The 16168-nt window shown below is 43.2% G+C and overlaps 1 pseudogene; it reads left to right on the top strand.

Annotated features, from left to right (window-relative positions):
• The first annotated feature begins 8371 nt into the window (after positions 1 to 8371).
• LOC100404154 (myb-related protein B pseudogene) lies at positions 8372 to 10489 on the top strand (annotated as a pseudogene).
• Positions 10490 to 16168: the final 5679 nt, after the last annotated feature.

Here is a 16168-nt window from a genome sequence, read left to right as displayed (position 1 = left end):
CAGAGATAATTAGTTAGAAAGCATAATGAAAAATAGATTCCCTCAGGAATGGCAAGAAAAAAATATAAAATGGCTAGAAATAAAGATAACAGTACATATGCTGTTCATAAATGAAGGAAACCATACATTTTTATTTAAAAACATAAAATATGACTGGAAAAATTATAACATGTACCATGTTCCTAAAGCCATATTTTCTATATCACAAAGATCTCAGTTTTTCAAAATTAATTTATAAAGACGATACAAATCCCAGTGATATGGAGGAAATTGTGTCACCTCAAAATCCAGCCCTTACCCTCAATGTGATTTATGAGGATGAGGCCCTAATCCAATAGGATGAAGCCTTCTAAAACTAGGAAGAAAGATCTCTCTATCTTTCTCCCTCTTGCTCTCATTTTGCCCCATCACCCCACCCCCACCATGTGAAGACAAAGTGAGATAATGGCCATCTACAAGCCGAAAAGAGGGCTCTCACCCGAACCCCACCATGCTGGCATCATGATCTCAGGCTTTTAGCCTGCAGAACTGTGAGAAAATTAATTTCTGTTGTTTAAACCACCTATTCTGTAAATTTTTATTCTGTAAATCTGAAATTACAGCGTTTGATTGTGGCAGCCTTAGCTGAGCTGATTAATACACCCAGTAAGGTTTTCTGTTTTAATGTTTAACAAAATTGCTCTTAAGTTCATCCAAAGGCTAAATTCTTAGGAGTTAATATTCTAGAAAATTATCACTTGGTAACTCTCATGGTAATAATTGATTCAGGTAAGAATCATTAATGGGCGCTAAAATTAGTGGTGAAATCTTGATGGGTAATAAGATATCCATAGAATTTCAGAGGATTTCCCCACATGATCAGTGTTGCATTTTTGTGGTTACATAAGAGATTGTTTTTGTTTTTAGAAAATATACCTCGAAGTACTCAGGGGCAAAGGGATGTCATTTCTGCAGCTTACCTTCAGAAAGTGAAAAGGAAAAAAATACACACACATCTGACTTGAAAAGTGAAATGTCACATGTATATGCATATGTGTTTATATACACATACGCATATATATACACATTTTATATATACATACACATATATATACACATTTTATACACATACACACATATATATACACACTTTACATATACATACACATATATATATACACATTTTATACACATACACACACACACACACACACACATGTTCCTAGAAGTGATGTTTCCAGGGACATGGTATATGTCTTAATTAATTGTGTGTGTGTGTGTGTGTGTGTTTGTGTGAGAGAGAGAGAGAGAAAGGGGGAGAGAGAGAGAGAGAGAGAGTGAGAGAGAAGGGGGAGAGAGAGAGAGAAAGGGGGAGAGAGTAAATGTTGTAAAATTCTAAATCTTAGAAAATCTGGTGAAGAATACATGGACCTTTTTTGGTGCTCTTCTTGCGACTTTCTGTAAATCTGAAATTACATCAAAATACAAAGTTTAAAATAAGGATTGCCTCCCAAGGATAGTTTTAATGGGGACACGTAACTGTTGTCCCGATTCTCAGATTAAAACTACTCTTAGAATCAAACACTTTTATAAATGCCTATGTGCACACATACCTATAAATTTGGATATATGCAAACGTGCATAATATCTAAATTATGAAAAAAGTGGATGTTACTTTTTTCTGGAAACTGTTATAACCATGTTATTATCCTTAATTTTATTCCTATATGAGAATTTGATATCAACATGTATCTTTGACCAAAAATATATATCAAACAAAAACATAAGGACACTAAGACTTTATAACTATTTTAAATTACAGACGTATACTCTCAGTCCTAAAACTCAGAACCATTATATTAGGTATGTATTGCCCAAAGATTTCCTGTACAGCACCGTATGGTGGGACAGTGTGGGCACTGGAATCACCCAGCCGTAATTCCAACCCTGGGCCTAAAAAACAGTGGACAAGTCACTGCCCTTCCATAAACCCTAAGCCAGACTCACATCTTTCTAGAATTCTCCCCTGAAGATGACTTTCTCCATCCTGAACTCTTTCAACATTTATCAGGATGCACCTCTGATTTTTAGCGTTTCACGGCTTTCAATATCGTTCTATTATTTACAAGTTTTATGTTGAAGTAACTCTTTTTCAAAAACGAAATAGAATTATCACAGTTTTGAAAAAACTGTTTAGCTTCAGTGAAGTGAGAGGGTCAGATGGATAATGAAAACTAGACGTGTGTGTTTGCCTAAGAAGAAACAGGTCCAGGACTTAAGATTTGATCTCTGGAATCATAAATCCTCAAGCCCTCAAGATTAGAAAGATCTTAAAAGTGATTCTCGATTTCTTCTGGCTATATTCCCACTCAGCAGTATTCAGATTACACCAGACTACATGCAGTGATAGAAAGGTATTACCACTACAGGTAATAAAAATAAGAACAACTAAGCATTCATCATGCATCAGGCCCTGTGCTAAGCTTTTTGCACACATTATTTCATTTAACTCTTACAACAGCCTCCAGAGGTAGACACTAGGATTCCCATTTTACAGAACTAGAAGGTAACGCCAAAGTGGTTAAGAAACTTGTCCTGGATCACAGAGCTGGCCGCAGAAGGACCATAGATTGTAGAGGAACTTAAAGTTCAGGCGGAAGTCAAAGCTTGAGACAGGAAATAAAGTGTCAGGGAACAAAAGGCCCGTGGGAAAGGAAGGGGGATGAGTGTCAATCTGGGATGTCAGTGTTCAACCAAGAAGCTACCTTCTAAGAAGGGTAAGGTTGGCGCCAAGGTAAAAGCATCCAGGAATTCTGCAAACACAGCCAGCAATGCAAGTGCATGGGAAAAGTTCTTACACCTGTGGAGTGTGCCTAGGAATCAAAGGAAAAAGACCCCAGTTTTTCAGAGATTCAAGACTTAAGAGGAAAATTATAATAAACTGGAAGCTATGATGTGGGAAAGTGTTGGTGTCAGATAGGCCCACTTACCACTGTGTAAGCTGGGTAAGGAATTTCACCTCTCAATCTCAGCTTCTTCAACAATAAAATGAGAATAACAGTAGTTACTTCAGAGCATCTTATAGGATTCAATAGTTAATACGTGTGAAATTTTTAGCATACAATTGTTACCTAGTAATAATGGTTCCATTCCTTCATTCTTCCTAGGAAGAAAGAACTAGTGCCTCAAGGAGGACATTAAGAGAGTCCCAGGTATTTGAAGATGGAAGAAATTAGTAGAAGCCTAGAGGAAGATAAGTAATTCTTTAAACCCACACCAGGCGACAAGGGCAGCAATACGCCTCCCAGCTGGGCTTGCTAAAGTGTAGCCAATCTCGAAGGGCAAAGGCGACAGAGGCTTGCCAAGCACTCAGCCCAGCATGCAGGCCTCCCACTCCACGATGTGAATACATGGGTCAGCCAGTTCTCCTGTCCACCTGCCCCACTCCTAAGCACTTCCTCCTGGAGCTCTCCCACTCACTGTCTTATTTGTTTGGTTTGTTCTGTTTTCTTGTCAGTCAGATCCCACCTAGCCCAGAACCTTCAGTTCCCAATAAGGTCTTAGTTGTAGACCATGAATATGGCTACTAGAATCGTAGTGGCCTCATTACACAGAGAGGGAAAATCCGGCCCTGAAAGGGGCAGGAGCTAGCCAGAGATCACAGACACAATTATTATCACATCCACATCATACCCGGGAGCGGAACACGCACGTCTTGACTTCTAGAGTCTCCACCGGACACCTTTTGAGGACTTTGAAAAGCAAATCTGGCTGGGTGTGGTTGCTCACACCTGCAATCCCAGCACTTTGGGAGGTCAAGGTGGGCAGATCAACTGAGATCAAGAGTTCAAGGCCAGCCTGGCCAACATGGTGAAATGCTTTCTCTACAAAAAATACAAAAATTAGCTAGGTGTGGTCATGTGCACCTGTAATCCCAGCTACTTGGGAGGCTGCAGGAGAATTCCTTGAACCTGGGAGGTGAAGGTTGCAGTGAGCCAAGATTGCGCCATAGCACTCCAGCCTGGGTGACAGAGCAAGACTCCATCTCAAAAAAAAAAAAAAGAAGAAAAAGATCTATAGTTCTCATTAATAATAAGGATGAGGGCAGAAAAAGGTTCTTAGGAAAATGACAGCAGGAATTCCTGTGGGCTGGCCTCTGAGTAAAGGTTAACTAACCCACACAGATAGGCAGACTTATGCATTACACACATGTGTTCATGCCATAAGCTCTCCAGTACAATAAGTCCATTGGGCAGGGTCACTGCTGTTCATCACTATTCTCTACAGTCAATGCAGCACTGGGTGCAATGCTGTCATACGCTCAGAAAACAATGGTTGAAATATATTTGGCTTCTGTTTCAGTTTTGAAGAACATCCTCTGGCTGTTTCAAATTAACTTCCTCTTTCAAGAGAACACAGAGGGACACCTACAGAAAGATGAACAGCAAAGCATAGAAAGATAGAAACTTCTAAAACAACAAGGTCATATTCATGATATATTCATCTAGCGCTCCTCAGGGGAGCAGTGCTACTCAAAGTGCGGTCCACAGACCAGCAGCTTCAGCTTTTCTGGGAACTTTTTATAAATGCCAATTCCAGGGCCTCATTCCAGATCTCCTAAATCTCAGCCTCTCATAGTTAAGCCCAGGAATCTGCACTTTAAACAGTTCTCCAAGGGATTCTTATGCATACCAAAGTTTGAACCCACTGCAGTGGAGGACAAAGGAAGTGTGAATCTAGCGCCTCTGCCAACACTCAAAGAAAAGAAAGGAGCCAGAGAGAGGCAAGTGTGGCGGTGAAAGGATCAGCGCATTCCATAATCACGATTTTCCTTCTGCATACTCAGTAGCCTAGGAGTGGGAGTGGATATCCCCTCTCCTGCACCTTCACCCAAATAAATAGACCCCAATGGAGGAGTGCAACATTGTCATGACTTGCAAGTTGCCTTCATGGTGGGCTCTTTTTAACTTAATACATTATGTTTTGCTCATTCATTTTCACTTGAAATGAGTTTGATCCAGCCATTTCTGTAAGCGGAATGTTAAATGCAACCAGCGCGGATGCTCTGATACAACTGTGGTTAAGGCACCCTGCACAGTCATCAGAGTTTCAAACTGCCCAGCAAATCATCAGCAAATTGCTAACGCTAGAGACAAGCGAAGGATGCAATGGACAGGTTGATAAATCATGAACCCTGTTTGTACCAAGTGAGAAATACAGTCAATACTAAATCCCTGAAATGCTCTTTAATGCTGCCAAAAGGAATAGGCAAGGTTAATTGCATTTCCAATTTAGGCTATTGTTAGAATTCGCCGTTACACATCATCATTCTATAGCATGAAAACAGCCATTAACTAAGGTTCCAGATTTTTTAAAAAGAATCAGCTTTTTATGCATGAACTGACGGGGTGACCACAAAAGTCAATTTAGAGGCAAAAGAAAATTCCATTAGCATGGAAGGAACAAGCAGAGGCAGCCTGAACCTGCACTCGTCATGGGCAACGGAGGCCCCATTGTCACTCTCAGTGTTGTGATTCTTTTGTTGTACTTTGCATTATGGTTAAGAAATTTTGTAAAAGCTTTGATGAAACCTCCACTACTCTGATGGCATACAGCTGTTATGAAATTTCAGTTATTATTTTGCAGAAAGCTAATATTTTAGCCTTTTGAGAAACAAAAGGGGAAGGAAAGAGGTTGGACCTGAAGCTACAGAATCTCATTATTTAAAATGGCCTCATTTCACCCAGCTCAACTCCTCCCTTTATGAATAAGGGTATGGAGGTCCAAGCTCACCTAAGTTCCCATGGTGCACAGTGATGGAGCCATGACTTCCATTCACCCAGGTCTAGGCCCTCCCATTAGTAACTTCCTTGTGACAGGTTTTACCTTTAAGACTTTTAATTTCAGGGCCAGAGCACACAGCTGCCTTATTTTTCCAGCATCACCAGCTGCCCAAAAGGCAATTTTCTAGATGAATGAATCTAACCCTTCTTAAGTACCAGATTTTGAAGCACTTGGGGATGAAAATATTGATAAAATAAATCGCTCTTCCCCCACCACATTCCTAAACCAAATATTAAATGTAGTTTGCTAGCCAGAGCAATGGCCCCCAAAGGTGTCCACATTCTAACATGTTAATATGTTAGTTTACACGGCACAAGGGACTTCACAGATGTAATTAAGTTTAGGATCTTGAAATGGGAAGATTATCCTAGATTATCTGGGTGGGCCTGATATAATCACAAGGGTGTTTACAGGAGGGAAGTAGGGATCAGAGAAGGAGCTGGCATGACCTGCCAGTGGAAGCAGAGGTCAGAGTGATGTGGGTCGGAGTATCTCTAGAGGGGGTAATGTTTAAACTGAGACTTTTAAAGAGGAACAGAAATTTACCAGGTAAAGAGGAAGTTTCAGGAAAAATCATTAAAGGCAGAGGAAACAGCATGAGCAAAAGCCCAGCTATTGCCAAGTGTGGAACTAATTCAAGGAATTAAAAGTTGATGGCCAGTATGGCCGAACTAAAAAGCACGAGGGATCTACCAAAAACAGTGAGGGCCAGATTACGAGTGGCTTTGTAGACCATCTGAATAACGACAAGCATTGTTCTAAGGGCAATGGAAAGCGAGTGGAGGGTGTTATTACAGTTACATTTGAAGTGGCCAATTTGACATCATGGTAGAGACGATTGAAGAGGGTGCGGCCACAGAAGTGGGTAGCAATGCTAAAGAGGGACAATGCGATGTGCTTAAGGAAGGGAGAAAGCAATGGACGTGGAAGTAGGGGATAGGTTTCAGTGACCTTCACCCATCATAATCAACAGAGCTGTATGACTGATTAGGTGTGGAGAGTGGGAAAAGGTAGAATCAGGAATGTCTCTAAAGGGCTTCCAGTTTTAACAACTGAACAGAGAGTAATGCTATGTCAAACAGGGGACATTGGAAGAGAAGACGGTTGGTCATTTGGGGGAGGGAAGACGATAAGGACAGCCAGCTTTGGACATGCTGATTTTCAAACCTAAATGTCCATTAGAATACTAATAGATCAATAAATTATTATATACATTTACTATGGGATATTCTGCAGTGTTTATAAGAAAAGATACGGAATATTCTCCAGCAAAACACAGTATAGAGTGTGCTACTATTGGGTTTTGTAAAATGTGTGTGTGTGTGTTTATTCCCATAAATGAGCATAGAAACAGAAATATAAAAGAAACTATTAATAGTAAAAGTGATTATCTCTAAGGGCGATATTGTAGAACACAGGAAGAAGAAGACTTACTTTTCACTGTATAGTTGTGTGTTCTTTAAACATTTCAACTTGTGTATGCACTGCCCATTTATTTAAGTTGAATTTCAACTAAATACATAAATAGACTTAAAATACATATCTTTCTAAAAGAATAGAAAGTATGAGATAATACCAAGCAGCAGAAAACAAAAGAAATAAGTGACTATAAGAGGTAAATTAGAATTCCTGACAAAAAACCCTCAACAGGATAAAGCAGGTTATTTTGTGCTGAAGAAGCATACCATGCAGAATGAATTTATGATCACGAACATTTATGTATTAAATGTCATAAAATCACATGGAATTTTAAAACCATAAATATGAAGATAAATTGACAACTAAAATCAGAAAAGGAAACAAAATGTCTCCTTTCAACAACTATAGAATAAAACAACAGGAAATAAAGAAACTGCTTCATAAGATCTTGCTTTATTTATAGAAAATAAAAAACTATACAATTTTAGTCTATTTATCCTTTTCAATTAAATGTGGAACATTTAAGATTATGTTCCAGGGCAAAATGAAAATTACAATAAATTTCCCAAAGTAAAAACAATATTTACTCTTCTCCCAAAATGATGCAAAATTAGCAATTAATATTTAGGAAGCAACTGCTTGGAAAATTTCTGTAATCGATGAAAGAAAAATCTAAATTGCAATTGTATGTTGTTTGGAAAATAAGCAGGACACAGTTATTTTTCATATCATATATTCCATCGAAACTAGTGACTAAAAGAATATAGATATATTCCACATCAAAACTAGTGACTAAAACCATACTTAGCATATCTATAGCCTTAAGTGTTGCTATTTACAAGAAAGAAATAATTTAAACAATGACTAAACCTACCTCAGGATCAAAAAGCTAAAAACGAAAGCGAGAAAATAAACCCAAGGCAGCCATTTACCAAATTGTTTTTTATGACATATGAGTGAATGGGCTGCAGTTCCTGCGAGCGGGGAGCGCGGGACCTGAGGACACGCTGAGGACCTCGAGCGCTACCCCCCGGAGCGGCCAGAGCAGCCTGAGTCTTGGCCCCGGCCCGGCTCCCGTTCTGGGCTCAGCCAGTGGGCAGGCGAGCGCGGCGCGGTCCGGGCAGGGGGATGTTTCGGTGGATGCGTGGCGAGGAGTTGGATGAGCTGCACTACCAGGACACAGATTCAGATGTGCCGGAGCAGAGGGATAGCAAGTGCAAGGTCAAATGGACCCACGAGGAGGACGAGCAGCTGAGGGCCCTGGTGAGGCAGTTTGGACAGCAGGACTGGAAGTTCCTGGCCAGCCACTTCCCTAACCGCACTGACCAGCAATGCCAGTACAGGTGGCTGAGAGTTTTGAATCCAGACCTTGTCAAGGGGCCATGGACCAAAGAGGAAGACCAAAAGGTCATCGAGCTGGTTAAGAAGTATGGCACAAAGTGGACGCTGATTGCCAAGCACCTGAAGGGCCGGCTGGGGAAGCAGTGCCGTGAACGTTGGCACAACCACCTCAACCCTGAGGTGAAGAAGTGTTGCTGGACTGAGGAGGAGGACCACAAGGTGCTGGGCAACCGCTGGACCGAAATCGCCAAGATGATGCCAGGGAGGACAGACAATGCTGTGAGGAATCACTGGAACTCTACAATCAGAAGAAAGGTGGACACGGGAAGCTTCCTGAGGGAGTCCAAAGACTGCAAGTCCCCGGTGTATTTGCTGCTGGAGCTTGAGGACAAGGACCGCCTCCAGAGTGCCCAGCCAGCGGAAGGGCAGGGAAGTCTTCTGATCACCTGGCCTCTGGCCCTCCTACCATGAAGGAGGAGGACAGCAGTGAGGAGGAACCTACAGTAGCCACCACTTGGAAGGAGCAGGAACCCATTCTTACAGATCTGGATGCAGTGCGAACACCAGAGCCGTTGGAGGAATTCCCAAAGCGTGAGGACCAGGAAGGCTCCCCGCAGGAAATGAGTCTGCCCTACAAATGGGTTGTGGAGGCTACAAACCTCCTCATCCCTGCCATGGGTTCTAGCCTCTCTGAAGCCCTGGACTTGATCGAGTCGGACCCCGATGCTTGGTGTGACTTGAGTAAATTTGACCTTCCTGAGGAGCCATCTGCAGAGGACAGTATCAGCAACAACCTGGTGCAGCCGCAAGCCTCACATCAGCAGCAGGTCCTGCCACTCCGGCAGCCTGCCGCCCCGGTGCCCAGCGTGACCGAGTACCTCCTGGATGGGCGCACCATCTCGGACCTCAGTCGGAGCAGCCAGGGTGAGCTGATCCCCATCTCCCCCAGCACTGAAGTTGGGGGCTCCGGCATTGGCACGCCGCCCTCAGTGCTCAAACGGCAGAGGAAGAGGCGTGTGGCTCTCTCCCCTGTCACTGAGAATAGCACCAGTCTGTCTTTCCTGGATTCCTGTAACAGCCTCACTCCCAAAAGCACATCTGTTAAGACCCCGCCCTTCTCACCCTCCCAGTTTCTGAACTTCTGGAATGAACAGAACACATTGGAGCTGGAGAGCCCCTCACTGACATCCACCCCAGTGTGTAGCCAGAAGGTGGTGGTCACCACATCACTGCACCGGGACAAGACACCCCTGTACCAGAAACATGCTGCATTTGTAACCCCTGATCAGAAGTACTCCATGGACAACACTCCCCACACGCCAACCCCTTTCAAGAATGCCCTGGAGAAGTACGGACCCCTGAAGCCCCTGCCGCAGACCCCTCACCTGGAGGAGGACTTGAAGGAGGTGCTGCGCTCTGAGGCTGGCATCCAGCTCATCATCAAGGATGACGTCAGGCCCGACAAGCAGAAGAGGAAGCCCCATCAAGAGGGTCCGGAAGTCTCTGGCTCTTGACATTGTGGATGAGGATGTGAAGCTGATGATGTCCACACTGCCCAAGGCTCTGTCGTTGCCGACAACTGCCCCTTGAAGCTCCTCCAGCCTCACCCTGTCAGGTATCAAAGAAGACAACAGCCTGCTCAACCAGGGCTTCTTGCAGGCCAAGCCCCAGAAGGCAGCAGTGGCCCAGAAGCCCCAAAGCCACTTCGCGACACCTTCCCCTATGTCCAGTGCCTGGAAGACGGTGGCCTGCGGGGGAACCAGGGACCAGCTCTTCATGCAGGAGAAAGCCCGGCAGCTCCTGGGCCGCCTGAAGCCCAGCCACACATCTCGGACCCTCATCTTGTCCTGAGGTGCTGGGGCGGATCACAAGCCCATTCTCATGTTTACAGGGGTTGGGGGTGCGGAGGGGGTCTGTGAATTTGAGTGTCACTCAGGTGACCTTCTGCAGGGAGTCTTCTGCCACCAGCCCCTCCCCAGACTCTCAGGTGGAGGCAACAAGGCCATGTGCTACCCTGTCCCCAAGCCCAGCTGTGGGCAGCTCCTGGTGCTAACAGCAAAGCCCCACACCCAGGCCTGCCTGGTTCCCTCCCAAAGGCCACAGGGAGTCCAGTCAGCTTCTCCCAAGCCCAGGTCAGGCCTGGCCTCATCTCAGACCCTGCTTAGGATAGGGGGTGTGGCCAGGGGTGCTCCTGTACTCAACCCCTCTTGGTGCATTTTTTTTGGAAGAATAAAATTGCTTTTCTCTTTGAAAAAAGAAAAAGAAAGAAATATGAGTGAATGATCCCATGTTCGCTAGCAACACACACTTTGAGAAGGAAGGGGAAGTTCCATCTTTATGCAGCTGGTAAAACTTTGAATAATGTACCCTCTCTTGGTTAACCACCAGTATACATTAGCATGCGACAACTGAAAATGTTTGCATTTAAGAGACTGTTAGGGCCGGGCGCGGTGGCTCACGCCTGTAATCCCAGCACTTTGGGAGGCCGAGGCAGGTGGATCATGAGGTCAAGAGATCGAGACCATCCTGGTCAACATGGTGAAACCCCATCTCTACTAAAAATACAAAAAATTAGCTGGGCATGGTGGTGCATGTCTGTAATCCCAGCTACTCGGGAGGCTGAGGCAGGAGAATTGCCTGAACCCAGGAGGCAGAGGTTGCAGTGAGCCGAGATCGCGCCATTGCACTCCAGCCTGGGTAACAAGAGCGAAACTCCATCTCAAAAAAAAAAAAAAGAGACTGTTTAACTTTATTTAACAGCACAGTAACAGCATCATCTTACCTGAGAAGTAAAAGTATAAATTGGGATAATTTTTGTTGGGATAAATTTGTCAATATGTATCTAAATACTTATGAATTAATTGATAATTTGACTCCTAGGAAAATAAAGATATGTGCAAATACCTAGCTGAAAGGATTGTATAAGCATTATTTTAGTGGTTAATGCTTTAGAGTGAAAAACTCTAAATGTACGCCAATCAGAGATCAAGAACTGATTTATGGATCAGTTGCTCAGTAGCATCCTACATATCCATTCACGTTCCTGTTGACACATTTATAATTAGGCGGGAAAAGCAGCTTACAAACTCAACACACAGTCTCATTTTATAAATGCCTTATTTAAAAAAAATTAAAACTTCATGAAAAAGATTCAGAGATGGCCAATTAAAGCTGTCCTTGATAGCAGGAGAATTCGTTTCTAGTTCTCACTATATTTAGCTGCATTACAAGGGAAAAATAACACCCCTAGATCCAACTCCTCATCTGAGGGGACTCACTTACACTATCCCTTACAGATTTAATAAAAATTCTAATTATTTTATTCTATGAATTCAAAATGATAAAATCATTATCGGTACATAGTAAAATAAATTCAGATCTCAGTATTTATATTTTGTGAGTGACTTCTTCGTGCAAATCACTACAGTATAGACCAGATACATTTCAAAGGTCTGATGTAATCCCCCAACTCAAAGGTATACTAACAATCAACTTACAGTAAACCAATTTTTACCTTCTAGCAAAGGCATAAAGCGAAGTGTTAATCCGTTCAACTACCCACACTTGAAGACAGTTGAAGAAGTATTATTTTGTAGATAAAGCCAAGATGAAACATGAGTTCTGGTTATTTAACATCATAGTTTTAATAGCTCTGTTTGTTCCATTCCTCAACTTTCAGATTCTTTTAATGCAGCCAAATCTAATTATTGCAGTTTTCCAAGGTACATGGTATATTAATTTAGCAATCTGTGTAGCAATCTTCTCCCTTAAAAAATGGTTTCTTATCTTTCTCTAAGAGTAAGTATTTCTAAACTTTAAAGTTCCTAAAATGTAAAAGATATTTGATTCTTTGTTTTCCTTCATTTTCTGTGTTGTTTTCTCATTTCCCTTATTTCTGAGCTCAAAATTCAATTTTCAATTTCTAGTGTCTCAATGTTCTGCCATGATCAGATAATTTTCCCTTGAATTTGTAAGTGTGATGTAAGTTACACTGTGTTTCAGGCAGTGGAGATGTTATTTTCTCCAGGCTGACTGACTCCTTGTGGGGAACTGAGAGTCAGGAGTCCTGACTTGAGTCCCTGCCTTGCCACTGTGTACAAGTCACTTCCCATTCCAGGTCTCAATATTCTTATCTGTTATTTGACGGAAAAGGGAGACAGAAAGGTAAGGACCTTATTCCAAGGATTGCAAACTGGAAGTGCCTTCAAGAACCAAAGAGGTAACACAATGAATGAAGTAGCCAGGTGAGGATTGGGACAAAATGGAAGAGTTCCTGCCCCAACACGGGAGGGTGGCTGTTATTTAGCATCCACCAAAAGCCTAATGTGGCATCTGACTTTTTCCAGGGATACTAGAAATGTAAGTTTTTATATGAAATAGCTCCATTATTAAACATTGACTATTAATTATGTATTTTAACATAATGTAAGCCAGACAAAATTATTAGCAACCAATTCAACCCATAGGACAACCTTGGCTGCTAATCTGTAAAATTATAAGGCCCATTCTAGTTTGAAGATTCTATCTCTATGGAGTTGTCTGTAGTTTATTCCTTCACAGGATAGTATGCCTTTCATCATACCCGAAACAAACCTGCATGATGCACCTCCCCTACGCAGAACACATGCCCTTCATTGAAGATATGATACAAGCATGTCTCTCCACCTGAACCCTAATGGACACAGATACTGAAGAACCTTCAGCCTTTCAGGGACAAGATAGGGGACAAGTGCATATCTCTTCCTTTTTGTAGACTTCCCTGACACATCTCCCACCATGACCCAACACCAAGCAGAAGAAATTCCTCTCTCTTGTACCTTCTTGTAGCCAGCATCGTGCTCAAAACTCTCTATGTAATATATTACACCTTGTCATTATTTCAGTGTCCATCATTCCCCACAGGCTTTGAGTGCACTGAGGGCAAGAACATGCCTTTTTCTGTTTGTATCCCTAACATTTAGTTTAGGGCATGTTACACCATGTACATACAAATGAATTGGCCCAGTAGGAACACACAACGCACACGATCTGGGTTTGATGCCTATTTTAAAAAGTAGGTTTCATTATCATTCAGTTACGGAGAGGCCACCAGAGCAACGTACGACTGCCAATGAAAACACAGTTTCTTATTCTCACAGATCACAAGAGGAGGGGGCATACTATGGCACAGGGACACACAGACAGCACCAGGGGTGGTCAGGAGGCGGAAGGGGTGAGGGGACATGTGGCCCAGAGCCTTTACTGTGGTTTCCATGGGAAGGAAGGAATGAGGCAGGGTAAGCAGACTTAGGGTTGGCAGATTTGAATAATTTCATCAGGCTCTGGAACATTGTGTCTGTCTCTAGTTGTCTGGTACCTGGTCTTTGAGTGATGAGGACAGGGAAACAGTGAATACCTGGTGCTGGGGTGCTTAGGGCAGGGGAATACTGGCTCTAGTCTAAGAGCTCAGTGAAGGAGGTGATTGGAATATGGGCTCTGGATTGGTCAGTTTGCTTATGAATGGAGCGCTCATAGGCTTCCTGTTTGTGATTTCTAGGAACTAGCTACCCCTAGAAGGCGTAGTCCTCTGGGGTCAGCAAGGCCCCAAGATGACAAAGATTCCAAGCTACAAAATAAAAAGACACAATCGATACTGTGCCTAGTATGAGGAACTTCCCCAGAGAGATGCAGAGTTCAGAGGTAGATCCATTCCTCCAGCTGGAAGAGGAAAAGGGTGGCTTTGTGCAAGGGGTATAGTGAAGCCAGCACACACTGCTGGGACTACAGAGGTGGTAAGTGAAGGAAGGAAAGCTTTCCTCTCCTTGGCTCTGCACTCCTCAACCAGAGTTCAGAAGGACCAATGTCATTTAGGTCTAACCAAGATGTAGCCGAGGTCTCCTCTTCCCTCAAAATTACCAAAATTGTTATGAAGCTCATGGCAGCTCAGGAAGCTCGGAGTCGCAGGACCTCCTCTGCCTCTGGGCTTCCGCCTTGTTCCCATGAGCTTCTTACAGTTGCCGACATGTTAACCCAGATGTGACACCGGCTCCTCCTCTAGTTCCCACACACCCTAGCAGGCGACAACAGCTGCCTCACACAAGACACCAGTCAAGTGGCGAAGGACTGTGAGAGAGACAGATATAGTCCTCACACGGCGACGACAGAAGCAAACCACAAATCACGTTGCAAGTTTTTCTGCTGTCACCTCCTTCAAAACCCTTTGTTATTCATTGCCAGTCAAACCCACGTGTACACAAAAGCCATGTCTGACTCCAGTCATTTCCTTACCCCATAAGTAATGTACCTAGCTCCGTCCCTGCTCTTTCTTTATATTTCTTCCATCATCCATGCCAATCCACCCCTCACCCAGAAACAGGGTCCAAAATTCAATTCCTTCTTCTTGCCTTTGCCCACTTCTGTGGCTTGGGTGATTGCCAGCTCCCAAGAGCTCAAAGTCTCTCCCCCTCATCCCAGTGCCTCATCATACACTTCCCTACACACAGGTGGCTTCCTCCTTAAGAAGAATCTGCTGTATGAAGTGCTTCCCACCACGGGGCAGAACTGATGGAAAATCTGACTAATGCCCCAGGCCAGGCCCCACAAAGGCTATCTCAACATGGTACTTACCTTCCAAAGTCGAGGACCTCAAAAGGGAGTGAGCTTACCACGACTTGTCCTCACCCCGGGCACCTTGGTATAGGACACCAAAGGCTCTTTTTGCAGGACTGGGGGTATTTTTCCCCTCCATTTTTTCAGAGATAGTTGTAAGCACAGCCATGAGGCTATGAAATCACCTCTTTTCTGCATTTCCTCAGGTTTCTTGAGACCAGATTGGGGAGAAGAAACTAGATTTCCCAAGGCTGATTCAAAGAAGGGAAGACTTGAAGGAATCTGGAATAAATTTGGCTCTTCTTTTTGCTTTTCTGTGGGAATGAAAATAACATCTAAAAATCTCATCATTAGACACTGGCTGATCAGGAAAGCATCTCTTCAGCTTCAGGCCCAAATGTGACCCCAGTGGCAGCCTCAGAAGGGTGAGGATGGGGGTGAGGGGTCTCACTATGAAGAATGGTTCACTCTGCACTTGACACAGAGCAGAGTCTCTTTGCTCTGGGGCCTCACACAAGCATAAATTTCTGCATTCACTAGCCCAATTCAATTTTGTTTTACTTCATTTTCTAAGCTCATGTAGTGTTTTCAATATGATTCCACAGTGTCTTGGCATATGATAGACCATGATGTCATATTTGAACTATTCATTATGATTCTAATATGTGAGGGGAAGTGGCCAATTCTCTTCTGGCTCCGTGTGTGATGGCAGTATGAACATTCTCTATCCTGTTACAAGTAAATCAAGTCAAAAAAGACCTATAATTTCCCCAAAGAGGGCTGCAGCAGACAGCCCACATAAATTATGAGTTGCTTACTTGCAGGATATATAAACTTGGTAATTATTTTTAGGAGTAGATAACTGTGATCAAATTCAAGTGTTCTATTGATAGAAAAGAGGGAAAAAGAGACAGGGAATAAGATGAAGAAATAAGAAAATTGAATCAGTCTCAGGAATTTCAGTTCCCAGACTCATTCTCAGAAGTCAGGGAGGAGA

Source organism: Callithrix jacchus, chromosome 6 (assembly GCF_049354715.1).
Source record: "Callithrix jacchus isolate 240 chromosome 6, calJac240_pri, whole genome shotgun sequence".
NCBI lineage: Eukaryota > Metazoa > Chordata > Mammalia > Primates > Cebidae > Callithrix > Callithrix jacchus.
Note: the sequence above shows the minus strand (reverse complement) of the source record. Positions and strands in the feature narration are given on the sequence as shown.